General features: G+C 41.3%; 1 protein-coding gene across 1 annotated transcript in view; it reads left to right on the top strand.

Moving 5' to 3' along the window:
• The window catches only part of LOC102681795, a 77149-nt gene that overhangs the window by 12946 nt on the left and 49273 nt on the right, over positions 1-14930 (top strand). The window lies entirely within an intron of this gene.

Raw genomic sequence — 14930 nt, 5'->3', positions numbered from 1 at the left:
CCCAAACTACCTTCGGAGCGTTCGAAAGTAACGAGAATCCTCCGGTTCTCGATTCTTCTGCAACGATGCTTTTTCGCATGCAAATGCATCCCGGGTTGCGGGGGAGGAGAGAAAGAGAGAAAGAGAGAGAGAGGATACCTTGGTCGGTTTTCTTCGCCGCGCGAATCCGGTTCTTTGTTACGCGAGGAGGGCAGAGAGAGAAGGAGAAAGAGAGAGATTCTCCACGGATTGATTGACTCCGGTGTCCCATGGCCGGTGGTCCTAATGAGATGCGACTCTCGAACTTGAAAATCCTGCCGACAATTAGCGGGATTGTTCCTCCCCCTCCCCCTCCTCCCTGTTCTCGATCACAACGGGGGCCTCCCCCCGTGCGCTCGACACGATACCATATGCGCACACGTGCCACGCGACCGTGCATTGACTCCTCTCCGATTCTAGAAATAATATAACGTTACACTCTAGTCCCCCTGTGGAGGGATTGTGTGGTTCGCGGACGGAGAAACGGCCGATAGAATCTTCATCCGCTGCTCCAACATCTTCCAACGTGTTTTTCCGCTCGAATGTTTATCTCATCCTCGAGGTATATCGTATATATCCCAGAAGGGTTGGTGGTTTTTTCTTTCGTGAAAAGGCGCGGTGAAACGAAACGTTGTTGTCGATAGTGCAAGATCATTGATTGTTACCTCGTTGGTAAGGATGGTAAGATGATCTATACGAACGAGTTTCTACTCGAGAATAGGTTGGGCGATGGATAGATTCGTTACTCGAATTCGAATCGTCTTTGATTTAGATTCTTGTAAGGAACTTTTATTTCATTCCGTTTCAACTTACAGCATTGCGTTGTGCGTGCTTACAAGTTTGATCAACGTTATTAACAGTCGTCTCGATTCATCGAAAATTTCTTAACGTCGGTGTGTTAAGTAAAGTGTGTTTCAACATCGCGAAACTTCCGCCGTATAAAAACTCTTATCTCGATTGAACCAAGAAGTGGAGAAGTTTGTCGTCTTGGCTTTTTTCTTTCCTTCTTAATCAGCTCGCTGATTAACAAGCGGAAACGTTCGATCATCTCATGAAATCCTCCTCTTTCTAGATAACGCGATAAATCGAGCAAGTGTGAAAAGAAATCTAAAAATCTTTTTCAGAGGGAGAATTTTATCCCATTAACACACCATGATTAAATACCTAAATATATTATTACTCGTACACAAATTCTCCTTCCCTCAGAATCTCTCCTAAAATCGTCGAAATCTGGAAAAACATGGAGTATCGAGAAACGTAGTGGCCGGCCACCACGGGCTTTAATCTCGAAGATTCCACCGGTCGATTATAAGTATATACCGGCGAGGTTTTCTCCAGGCTAAACTTCCTGTCGCCGTCTCTGTCTGTGGCGCACGTATTTTTATGGAAATCTCACGATCGTAGATTGCCGTACGTAAAACGCCGTTCCTTTTTATGCGCACAACACACATACGATGGTGGCCCCATTCCCAACTTTGCCCGTATAATCAATCGGCGTGTCAAACGTGCCGAAAAATCAAGGCTATGCTCGACTCGTGTATACCCCTTTCGTGGTAAACGATCGAACTAATCATCGTCGAAATCGAGGATCGAGATCCGGTTTGATCCCGACGTTTGAGGCCGGACGTGCGGCGTGTACTGGCTTGGACTACTTACTTAACAGTTCGTTCCATTACATTACGCGCATTAGAAAGGTGATTATGAGATTGGTAATAAAGAGGAGACGTATGGTACGGGGTAATGGGTAATTTTTCCCTCCGCCGATCGAGCGGAATTAATCGTTGTAAATTATTACGAGTTAGTGGTCGTTAATGATTTTTTAGAAGTTTTTGACGATGTCGTCGACATTATATAAACCGTTATTCGATGAGGATCAAATATCGGCGTCAAACGTCTTCGTTAACCGAGTCGTCGTAATTACGGTATGTTTTTTTCTTCTTCTTCTTCTTCTTCTTCCTACTCTTTGAGCGATAATACACACGTGTCCGGAAAGGAATTAATCGTCGGAGGGAAATCGATTTTCGGGTTGGATTTAGAAGGGAAAAATAAGCGATCGTAAGAGGAAAGAAAAATTATAAGTTTAATCGTCTTGCGATCTGAACCGAGTCGTTAAAGAGAGGAATAAATAAACGAACTACAATGTTGTAAACATGAAATTACGCTCGTACTAAGTTTAAATTCGAGGCGATAAGATGCGCTCCAGACCATGTCTAATCGCTGAAACTTGTTCCGCCCGTTTTAAATAAACGTTGACTCAAAAGCACAACTTGGCAACAGGATTGTGGAAACAGATAACAGTATCTTGAAAATCGGAACGGAAATCGTGTCAAGGACGAGAGAGATCATCCCTTCGTAAAATTTGTACCTAATAATTTCAAAAGAGAAAAAAATTGTTTCCGTTTCATCTTTAAAATTATTATTCGTCGTTGAACAGAGTTGAGATTTTAGCGTAATACAGAACTTGGACTTTCATAATTCATAAGCGGTGATTCGTGACTTGGTTTCGCAAACAATTCAAAGTCCCACGAATCCCTCGTGGGTATAGTCTTACAGTTACTAGGGGTAGTCCACACTTGGTACCAAGAATCACGTCTGTAGAAATAGCTAGCTTCCAAGACCTGGATTATGCCCATCACTCACGAGCGCCAAGTATAATCTTCCTCGGATCAGGGATGATGTTTAACTGGCCTCATCAATCTGACTTCTCTCGGTGCTTTATCTTAGGATACTTTATCTTGGGGTGGCGCAAGCCGTATCTTTCCCGCGTCTCTCTCTCTATTACAAAAGATTCTTTCACCGTGAATGTAACGAGGGAAGTCCCTTATAGAAATCCCTATTGAAATTATACCGATATATTTTTTAATCTTAACTTAATTCTACCTAATTTTGAATCCGTTAGATACATAGAAGAACTTTCGTCCTAAATCCTTCTATATTCTACATTTAAATAACGACCTGTCCAACCTGGTTGGCGGACGCATCGAGGAGGAAGGAAGGCGTAATCGCGCTCCACGCGATATTGGTTAATTACAGCGTGGATACGTTTTCTTGCTATCTTAATAATAACCCTGAAATGCACGAGCGACCCCACCTTGCGAGCAACCGCGATAAACCGCGTGGTGGACACTGGACCGGTATCGGGGACGATTCGTAACGATTTCCTGTAACACCGGTGATCAGATGATAACGATATACCGTTGTACCAGTGATAAGTCCTTGATTACGGCTCTTCCACTTTTCCGCCGGCATCTCTTACCGTACGTGCGTTTATTTCAATTTTTCCAAAGCACAATAAAATTAGAATTTTCTAACGGTACGACACGCATCACAAACCTTCAACAAACGGGCAGTGAAGAGACGAATTTTTCTCCTATCCTCTCCTATCGATTCGTGAGATGCAGCTCGCTCATCTGGTCGAGAGCTCCTCAGCTAAGCCTCCTCCTAAGCGTCGTTCCATTGATTGGGATGGAAGGACGTTGCGCAACGAGTCGTAGTAGCGATTAACCTAGCCAGAGGATTCTTCGTGTACGCCGCGACTTACGCAAATAATCGATGTACCGAGGCGGGGATTTGATGGGAGGTGGTGTCATCATTCACGCGATGAACGTTACAAAGCTGCCATTAAGCGCGATGACAAGACCGCTTCGTTCCCTTCCCCTCGTGGCGAGGTGGATGAAAGGACTAATGCTAGGATGACCGGGCAGAAATGTCGAGGGAGGGACGGAGAGGGAAAGGGAGGAGGGCTATCTCGTTTTTTAACGGCCAACAGCCGCTTAATAAGGCCGATGGTTAAAAATTTCTTTCCCGGTGAGCCAATTAATGGCAAAAGGAGAAAGAAAAAAGAAGGGGGAAAGGGAGGGATTGGAGGGAACAATGTTGCTCCCTTGTTCACCTGTTCGCTCATCGTCCACCGTTAATCTGTAATAACGATCTCTCGATCGGCTGCGATGATCGATGGCGGGGCCGATCGACGCCGTCGACAATGCGGCTTAGAGGCGTTGAGTAATGAATGCAACGATACTCTTCTTCCGATGTGTACTCCGCGCTGCTGAAAGCGCACAGATGAAAAGGGGGAAATTGTTGAAACGTGGTAATCGTGAAGGATCGAGGCGTTTCGATCGGTTCCAATAAATTGATACGTACGTTATTAGATGGGTAACATTGTATTATAGATAGGGCTGTAATTTTTCCAATATATTCTTGTAGTAATAAATCGTGCTAAAAATAAGATTGATTACGGACAATATTCAGAGTTTCTTTCGATTTATTGGGAAATTTCAATGTAACAATATTATATTCGTTATGTAAATATTAAAATTGCATTCCATCTCTGATTTTAATTTTATATATCTATCAACACGTATTCATAAATAAACGTAAAAATAATTCATTAAAATGTTAAAGAAACTATTCTTATTACAAATTTTAATTAATGTCAATGAATAAGTACAACAATCTTTTTTATATCTAATTCAAAATTTGCAACTATAATCCAGCAATATAGTTAATCTTGAAATAAATAAAATAACATCTTTAAATTCACAATTTAATAAAAATCTACGAGTATTTCTTAGAGAATTTCGGTGTTAATCTCTCCCCTCCAAGTACACACGTTTATCAATTTACACAATGTACACTCGATGAATTTCCTCGATGATTGACAGAGAGCTGTTGACCCCGTCTCTTGATCCGCTATTCCTGTCAGCGGACCAGCCCGTATGCCTCCGTACAAATTTGTACTCTGAAACGTGGAAACGTGCATGCACTTGTTGAACAACGCTTTCACAACGCGGACAACCGTTAGACAGAGTCATTAAAGATTATCAGTCGTCTCTAGTAGGAGGAAGGAGCCGGTCGCCCGACAAGTACCTCGTTAATCCTTTCACCAAAAAAGAAAGAAAAAAAAAGAAAAAACGAGAACCACGAGAAGGCAGTCGTCCAAGGAAACGAAGGGAAAGTGCAGGTGGTTCGTTAACACCGCTGGCCGATTAAGAAGCTCGAGGAACAATAGAAGGAACGGGAGTATAGTGGAGGAGGGGAGGGGGATAGTGGACGCAATTAGAGCGCGATTTATAATCCCGTTGGATGCCAAATGCTCAACATCTTCGAATGTAATTTTTGTAGCGTTTCGCTTTCGAAGCTACATTCGTTGCCAGCACTTCGTTTAAGGAACAAGTTAAGATGGGAATAGTTGTTAATATTTATTTATCGATGGTTAAGAAAGAAAGAAAAGAAAAAGTTTGGGACTGGTTGTTGAAAATTTATTAGAGACACGCGTTTGTATGAACGTTTAGATCTTCCTTTCAAGTTGAAATAACTTGATTCTTCTGGAAATTGTACCACGTCTATCTCTCGACGTTTGTCGAAGAAACGATGACTCGTTCGAAGTGCGTGCAACATAGACAAAAACTTCTTCCAATCTCAACTGGAAGAGATGAAATGAACAAGAAAAACGCAGACGCTTTTTATTGTTCCAATGAGAACGAACGACAAAATTTTTTTCAAAACTTCTTCCACTTTCGAAATCCTGTATTAACAAGAATCTTTACATTCCCAATAAAATGTTCCTTCAACGAAAGAAACTTTGGACAACGAAGAAGGAGTACTTTTTCAAGTAAAAACGAAACATCAAGGGAGGGGGGAGAAGTTCCTCGAGTTGTCGCTTCTTCCTTTCTTCCACACGCTTGCAACTTTAACTCTTTGCGCTCCAATGATGACTTTCAGGCACTGAAAGAGTCTTAAGCTCTTTACGTATAATCTTATTAAGTGTAGAATGATATATTATCTAATGATTAGATTTTTTGTATCTCAAATTAGATCGCGTATATTTTAATCCCAGTTCGACAATCGTGGAAATAAGAATATTATTTTCAAAGTTTTCGAGTTTCCTAAACATGGAACACTGTAAAATGAAAGTTAGTTCGAGCGAGAATGAGTTTAATTTCCCGTTATTAAATAAAATTATTTCCATTATATCGTTAAGAAATTAGACGATAAAGAGAAGATAAAAAAATAAGAATAATAAATAGATAATGAATACGAGAACACTGGGATTGTAAGATTTCCTCAAAATAAGAAAAGTGAAAGACATATCATCCACGAGGATGCATCTTGATAATTACATTATTAAAATATCACGCGAAACAAGAAACATAGACTTCAATATTCTACTTTCTTCTCTTTATACAGATAAAGATACATAAGATACCAAAGTTTTATACGATTCGCGCGTGAAATCATTTTTAATTTAGCTAGAAGAAATTCACGAAACAGGAGTTGGTTCGGCGGAGGAAAAAGGGTTAACCTGGAGGAGGGGGCTCGTGTAACAGCGGTCTATTACTTAGATCTCGTACACGCGTCGCGCAATGAAAATACACGGTGGAATAAAGGTTGGCACAATGGCAAGGATACGCAATGTCCCGGGGACCATGGCCGTGGCCGCGCCACGGGTTATTATACCGGCGCGCTGCCACGGCCGGCTGAAAAAGCCTCTTGAATGTAATCAGCCGCATTCATCCTGCCACTCACTTCTTGCCAGCTTAGAGGGGGCCCTCGGTGAGCGCGTTCCGTGTTTACAAGGTGTACTGACCCGCCGCAATATCGCTATTCCCTCCCCCCCTCCGATTCAATGGATGGAAAGCGCGAGCCGATACTACACCCCTTCGTCAAGGGCGTTAATGAGCCGGAATTATTAATTGCACGAAGATCTCGACGCCGTTGTCTCCACTTTCGAATGTAACTTCGAAACTTTGGTATGTTTGAAGTAATAAATATTGGAAATAATAAAGGGGATGAAGGGTTGCGAGGGATGGGATCGAGTGTCCAAGATCGGTTAAATGTTTCGTTCCATTTCGAATGAATTATTTGAAATATATCGATTATTTATCGTTGGAGTGAGTAATTCTTGTAATCGAATCTTTGAAATCAGAATTGTACGATCGATTTTCAAAACGCGAATTATCGAAAAGGGACGATTGATTTTAAAGTAAAGAAAGAACGATTATCCGGTGAAGTATCTTTATAGAAAGTTTCGAATCTTGTTCTGACCTTATAGTTGTTCGATCCCATCGCTGGTTAAGAGGATAAGAGCATTGCTGGGAATGACGATTGTGATGACTGTGAAGATATCGATGGATGGGGGATAGTTACGGTAATGGGCTATGTACGAACGCTGAAAGGGAAGGAAGAACAGGTTTCCCTTATGATTGAAAACGAACATTGAACTTTTTCTACCTTAATAACAGATAATTTTATCGTAGCATAGAAATTAATATTGTTGCGCGATGATAATGAATTGCCAATCGTTTCCAATCCAATAATAATTTCCTCGAAAACTCCAGACTTTCTACAAACGATCATTTCATCGTATAAAAAACTTTAACAACTTATAGCGAAAAATTCATCGATCGATCCAATCAATTATCAATTTCAATCGGAAAGAAATTTGTCGAATGACGGGGAAGAGATACGACGATTGTTAAAAAACAATCGTAACGTTTAAAACGATCCTCCGTCCCTAATCTAACATTGCATTTCTTAATGGATAGATGGTTAACAAGTTGCCCGCTACGGTAGTCATCGACAACCGGCTTAACAAGAACGGAACACCGAATACCCTCGAACGCTGTTCAGATAAATGTAGTTCCATCCGGTTGGCTACAACAAAATTGGTACAAAATCTCTCCTCTTCCGAGAGGACGAAGAAAATATCGAGGCGGACGTTGAAGATCGGCGGCGATAAGGGGCGAAGGGGGGAGAGGTGACCGGAATCCGCGACACGGGGCACGGTCGCAATTTATACCCGTACTTGTACCCGCGTTGAACATAAAGGTTGATCGTTAACCTAAGTAACGCGTGTCCCAGGCCCCGCGTTACCTACGTTTTCGCGTCGCGTGAATACGTTCGCATGCTCGTAAATCCAGCCACGTAACCGCGGTGTGAGTTAGTGCCTCGAGTTGGCCGGCTACTCTCGAGAAAGAACTCCTCTCCTCCTTAGGGGAGAATGAGAATCGGGAAGGAAGGAAGGAAGGAAGGATCTCGAGCGAATGGAAGCGAGTTAAAGATTCAACGAAATTAAAAGTTTCCCGTTTTTTCATTCTTTTTGAATTTTCTTTTAAATCTTAAAGCTTTATTCAACCAATATTTAATGTTTCTCAGAATTTCTTCGAAAATAACTTGTAACGCGTCTTCGATTATCGAGTCGTATTTAATGTTGTACGCAGTAGTTAAATACTATATTTCTCGAATCTTCAATCTTGCGATTCTTCTCTAATTACTGATTATATTTTAATATCTCCACTAAAAGAAACATCCAACCTTTACGATCGTAATAAAAGAAAAAAAAAAAAAAAACCTCCTTCTCTGGTATATTAAAATGAGGCAATGCGATACTCGTGACGCAACGATGTCCGCAAAAGGAGAGTCGTGTTGCGAGAGACGAGCTATCGCTCATAATTCCCTATGAGACGAGAAAAATACTCGCTACATCACCAAGCTGTTAGGCTGTTATTATTAATGAAGGAACGTGATCGTGATTGCGAGTGGAAATTTATTCCTCGATGTCCCCGATGTCGATGATAACGATAGATCTCTTGATTAGAAATATCTCAATGCCGATTCGTGCCGATCGAGGGAGGGAAGAGGAGGAGGAGGAGGAGGAGGGGGAGGGGATCACAGATCATCGTATCACGCCGTGTCAAAGTTAAGTGGCTGTCAAGGGGAACTATAGACGCGGAAGGGAAGGTGGTCTTCGAAGCGTACGACTCTAGCCGCTGTACGCTTTTAAACGGACTAATGGTGATTTATAGGGAAGGCATCGACGGTCTGTTTGTTTGTTTGTCGTTGCCCACTCCTAACCGCGGCGCGCGAACCCTTTCGACATCACAATTAAACGATTATATCGGATCTGCTCGCGTGATATCGCGTGGTTTCTTAATCGTTTTGATATTTCTATAATGTTAATGGATACGTTACGTGATCCTAAGCGAAGTTTATTCTTGGAAACGGGCGAGGATGGAATCGATGAGATGAGAGTAATTTAAATGTTTCGATAATGTCAAACATCAATGTATGAAATTATTATTCTAAATCGTGTTGCAGATTAAATTTCCTCATTTTTGAATTATATAATACCTCGAAACGTGATCCCTCACGGATAGATTAATTTCATTTATTATTCTTCTTACAACTACTTCTCTTGTCTAGGAATCAGTGATCAATTTGACATGAATTTCACGTGGTTGGCGTGCTTTTCTCTCGAAAACTTTTCTCACTCCGCGAAAGCGTGTACAATCATCGCAATACACGTGTTTCTCTCCCTTCCATCCGATCTCGGATCGGAAAGCGCCGACAAACGGAAGGAAATAACGATCTCCCCGGATAGCTTCAACAGCTTCGTCGAAAGAAAAAAAGGATATCCTCTTCTCTCGAACCAAATCCTCGAAAGTTATGCACCGAGCTTTGGAAGCTCGCCTGGAAGGCACCGTCCTCGATCGATTTTTCGAGGATTTCGCGGTGGAAAACGGTGAACAAAACGGCGGTTAACAAGCGAACGCCGTTTATCGATCGCTCGTATCCGACTCGTCCCTAAGTAAACGAACTCGAGTATTCCTCGTCGAGGTTGTGCCACGACAGTACTTCGAGAAGGAGGAGGAGGAGGAGGAGGAAAGGGAGCAAGCAAAGTGGAGGAAAGTTAATCGGAGGGGGAGGGAATTCCGCTGGTACCGTTTGTCAGGGCGGACGACGTTTCCTCTTTGGTGTTCCATCGAACACCTCCGCTCTTCCCACGTCTCGGTTCGGCCGATCGTAAATTGGCCACCGTCGTTTTCCGAACCGAAAGGCGTCAACCGCGAGATTTACGACGTCTACCGGCCGTCCAGATTTTGCCGCGACAGTCTTCCAATGTTTTTTTTCTTTTCTTCTTCTTCTTCTTCTTCTTCTTCTTTCTCCTTTTCCTTTACTTGTCTTTTTATTTCTTTCGCCCAGCCCCTTCGGTTCTCTTAATTTTTAAGCCACGATGTTTGTAGATATTTGGAAAGGAAGGAAGGAAAGGAAAGGAAAGAGAGAGAGAGAAGAGAGTGTCCCCGTATATATCGCACTTCCACTTAATTGGGACATCTAAATATCGGGGCGGAGATAGTTATCGTTGGTTAATTAACATTTCTCTTGGATATATTTGGTTATTCTCTTTTTTTCTTAACGTTCGTTCGAAAAACAAAACTTGTTCTTTCCCACCCTCGAAATTTAATAAAATTTCTCTCTTAATTACACGAAACGGGGCTGATCTTTCGCCACGATTGCGAGTAAGCTCAAGGTAATTAAAAACTTAAAAAAGGAAGGAGAAGAAGAAACACGCCGCCCGTTTCATTTCCAAGATTCGACGTCTCCTCCCCGAGAATATTTCCTCTCCGTGTAATTTTAAGATACAAAGACACTTCTATTAATGCAATTATAAGCGAATTTACACTTCCAAGATTCTGAATCTGGAACGAGATTATATTTTCTCCCCCGACCAACTGTCTTCCTCCAAACCTATTAGATATCCAGGAGACCATCTTGGATCTATTTTTTTTTCCCCCTCCCTAGTAACGCGTATATAAACGGATCTCTCTCTCTCTCTCTCTCTCGAAGCGAAAGAAAGAGAGAAAGAAGCGGGAAGAAATTGGCCGTCTCTCGATCCGGCCAATGTCCGACGATGGTCATTAACGTGGTGGTGGTGGTTGGCTGAAAGTTCGCGATCCACTCGTTTACCTGAAACGGAGCGAAGAATGATTTCCGGTCCGAAGGCGCGGTTAACGAACCGCGATATCCGGTGTCCAGACATGCCCGTATCCGTTTACCGAAGGGACGAGCGCCGAGGGTGGCCTGCGTTCGTGCGTTCACGGAGGAGGACGATGATTCTCTTTGCACGCGGGAGGAAACGATTCCTCCGACGGTTCGATGCGGTTTCGAAAATGGAAGACGGGAGAGAAAGATCTAGTTTTCTCTTCGCTGGAATGCGTTTACACCGATCTCTTCCTTCTCTTCATCCTCGATAACTCGATTATGTTCCAAAATTTTGTGTTTTTCTTGTTAATAAGTTAGATCGTGTAATTTAGAAAAAAAATTCCAACAACATATCGAATTAACAAGATCATAAGTAATGATATTACTTGTAACGTAATCTCGTCGATAGGTACAAATCGATATCGAATTAACGAGAAACGAGATCGTTTATATATATATATAAAATATATATAGATGAAGATGGTTAAATTCGTGCGATTATTAAACTTCTTTGAAGTCTATTAATATAACAGATCGATGATGTAAGGATGGAAACGGGGCCCGTAATATCGATTCGGATGCCGGCCCCCGATCACGTCCCGTATCCCATTCTCATCGAGCGTTAGATGGAGGGTATAGATAGATATTGGGTAGCGATCATCATTCGATAAAACGTGACTCTACGCATGAAATGATTATGTTATCTACATCGCTGTGTATCGCATGCATTACCTTAATGACGCAATAAATTCTCCCATTGAGTTATACGCGCTTGCTAGCCACGGTATAAGTATCAAGGCATAATGAACGAAGACGACGTTCCACGATAAATTATAACGTCAGCCTATTAATTATCATTATCGATGCGGAAGTTCCGTGCACGAGATTCCGAAAAAATTTTCTTTTCTTCTCTTTTTTTTTTTTCTTCTTTTCTTTTCTTTCCCAACAAAAAGATCGATTTAATCGAATGGAATATCGCTGGAGTAATATCATTGGATTAAAACGATTTAAGTCGAAGGGAGAAATCCCTGTCACGCGATGGATTTTGTCAAACGTCAACGTCGGTTATTTCTTCGTCGTTTCGATTAGAAAGAAAGCACACGATAAAACTATTGTGAGATTTGGAAATTTTCTTATAATGAAAGTTCGAGAATTCGTTGAAGTGAAATTCACGTTTTTGAAGATCGAGAAATTTTTAAATTTTCTCTAATCGAGTAAAAATTATCCTCTTCGAATTATTTCCAACTATTATTAAAATCAAAGAGAGGAGGGAATATTTCGGAGAGATGCTTTTACTTCTTACAAAGAAAAAGAATAATCATCGTCGTCCTGAATAGAAAGAATTTAAAGCCCTCCCCCTCGAGTCGAGAATTCAATAGCTTGTTATACAAATGATATCTTCAACGCGCTTCTAGAATCATTTTTTATTCGAGACGTTGACGTTGTTCGGATTTAGAAATATTCCAACGAGCTATTGTGGCGGTTGTCCGTTTCCCAAACGAAACAGGAAACAAAACAGGATTCCCCATTCAATTTAAAATTTAAACGGACGTCGAAGTAATCTTGACGCTTCCACTTTTCACTTTTGTCTATCCGCGATTCCAATTGTCCCAAAGCTTGTTTCAAACTTTGACGACACCATTAGAGAGTGAAAAAGATATATCCTTGGTCGTTCGAGAGTGTAATAAATCTCTGTGTAACTAGATACGGAAGAAAAAAGGCAATTCAATTGTCCACAGCATGAAATGGGTTCACCAGTATATAAACATAAAAGAAAGACGCGGAGAGCGAGAATTTATTACGCAATGTTAAAACTGTTCTTCTAACGGTATACGCAACGAACGTAAGAAATGGTAGGGAGAAGGGGAGGGGAGAGGGAGAAGGGTTAGTCGAAATAATCCCGTATTTCGTTCTCGATCTGCCGTCAGATTGAAATCTAAATGTCCAATGGAAGAGGATCCAACGGAAGGAAAACGATTTCTTTGAGCTTTAAACCCCTTCCCCTCGAACGATGAATCTCGAGAAAAGACGAGCAGTTGTTTTTTCTCGATTAACTGAAATTTATCGGTTACGAAAAAAAGGTAAAAAGATATATTCCGAAATTAAAATTAGGATTTTTCTTAAAATCGAAAACTTTTTGTAAAATATTTCGACGAGAAAGAGAAAGAGGAGAAACGTGCCGGGTCGAGACGAAGAATCGTTTTGCATCCTCGATTGCACTCCTTTGTTCGTGGACACATGAGGATAACGCTTATTATTTATCACGATTATTTTTTCCTTTTTCTTTCTTTCTTTTTCATCCCGCTGAAAAAGTGATTACAAATATCTCCGAGGAACGTTTAATTAAAATGATTTATCCGCGTTAAAATTTATTTCTACCGCATCGGATGGACATCAGGCGTTAAGATGCATGACCGACGCATTCGCGATGCTGCGGTGAAGATTGCAAGAAGAAGAGATGGACACGCAACGCGGCCGTGTACCACTCCACTCCTCTTAGGCAATTGCGGAGGACGATTTAACGTGAAACAATCAGAAACGACGTGGCCGACCGCATTATGACCGCCATTATTCCGAGACCAAGCACCGTACATCCGGATCCGTCTTTATCCCACTGATCGATTCCACGTTTTGCGTTTCGTTTTATGCTCGGCCAACCGTACGCCCTCTCGCGGTCAGCGAGAACGATCGAAAATTTCGATCGAAAATTTTCCCCTTTTTTATCCCCATCGCGCGACCATTCCAGTTTTTGATCCTCCTCCTCCTCCTTCTCGAGAAAAGAGAGAGGAGGGGGCAATCTTCATCATCTTTTACACTCTTTAGTTCTTGCAGAGGTCTTGTAGCGATTCTCGGTTTTACAGTCTTATAGGAATGTTGAGTGGAATTTTTTTCTTTTTGAATAAAAAATTGTATACTCGTTGAAATACAATAGGGATTTCTTCCTTGTTTTTTTTTTTTCATCCTGATGATGATGATGATGATGATGATGATAATGATAATAATCTCGCGATCAGTAGAAATATGTATATTTTCTTACGTTTATTTTATTTTCTCGTTTGATTTCCACAATTGAAGTAGAATTCCACAATTGAAAAGAACTAGAAAATGATTCTTCCTCTCGTAAACGTGATCTGACGACCACTCAACAAAAAGTCGACGTTGAGATGGCTGGTCTGCGTCCTATCTATACTTGTATATATATATATACATTTGCAGAGAAACGAGTATCGTGATGGACGGGGCACAGCTTTTGGGTTTTCCAACGAGAGAAAATGATCCTGTATTTCCCATGCATATGTAAACCAATGCATCGATACTAATACGATTACACTTAAGCAGATTAGCGAGATGGGCACAAGAGAAACGATGTTCATTTGGGGATAGGATCATCGTGTATACTTAGATACGGAAGCTCTTTAACCGCAGATAACAGGTTTACTTACGTTTCGTGTTACGCGCATCGAGGCTCAAAATTATCGATCATTATTTGATCGTGTAATATCATTATCGCTATTAATCGCATTCTCGAACCGATACCCATGAATGTCAAATCGTAGCGACGATTAACATAGCTCATCGGATCGAAAGATCGGAAAATCATTGAAAAAAATTCTCTCAAAAAGTCACGATACCACGATCAATTATCATTGTAATCTCGAAGCATGTATATAATTGATCCTTCGTTTAAAAGACCACCCGATCGAAATTCGAATCGAATCCTTTTCTTTTAAATACAATCGTCCATTTTCTCCAACTTTTCTCCAAGAATTCTCTAAGATTCGAAAAATTCCAAAGCCTATTTTTTTTATCGAACAGCTTAACCGATATCCCCNTTATCATCATCATCATCATCATCATCATCATCATCATCATCATCATCATCATCATCATCATCGTTATCTCGAACCAAGGTAACGAGTTATCGATTTTTCTGTTAAGGGCACGGAAAATGGAATCGGCCAACGATTTTGTCGCAAAAAACTGTGTGTGGTACGACTGTTGGAAGTTCGCATCGTATCGTAAACGGTTGTTTTCTCATTGAGGCCGGACTCTCGATGGCTGGCGAACAACAATCAACCGCAGGGACTCTGTTACGCCACGGATCCAGTTTTTCGTGGAACTTACCTCCATCACGGTTTAACGATCGG

This window comes from Apis dorsata, unplaced genomic scaffold (genome assembly GCF_000469605.1).
Source record: "Apis dorsata unplaced genomic scaffold, Apis dorsata 1.3 scaffold_59, whole genome shotgun sequence".
Classification (NCBI taxonomy): domain Eukaryota; kingdom Metazoa; phylum Arthropoda; class Insecta; order Hymenoptera; family Apidae; genus Apis; species Apis dorsata.
This window is presented reverse-complemented; position numbering and strand designations above follow the sequence as displayed.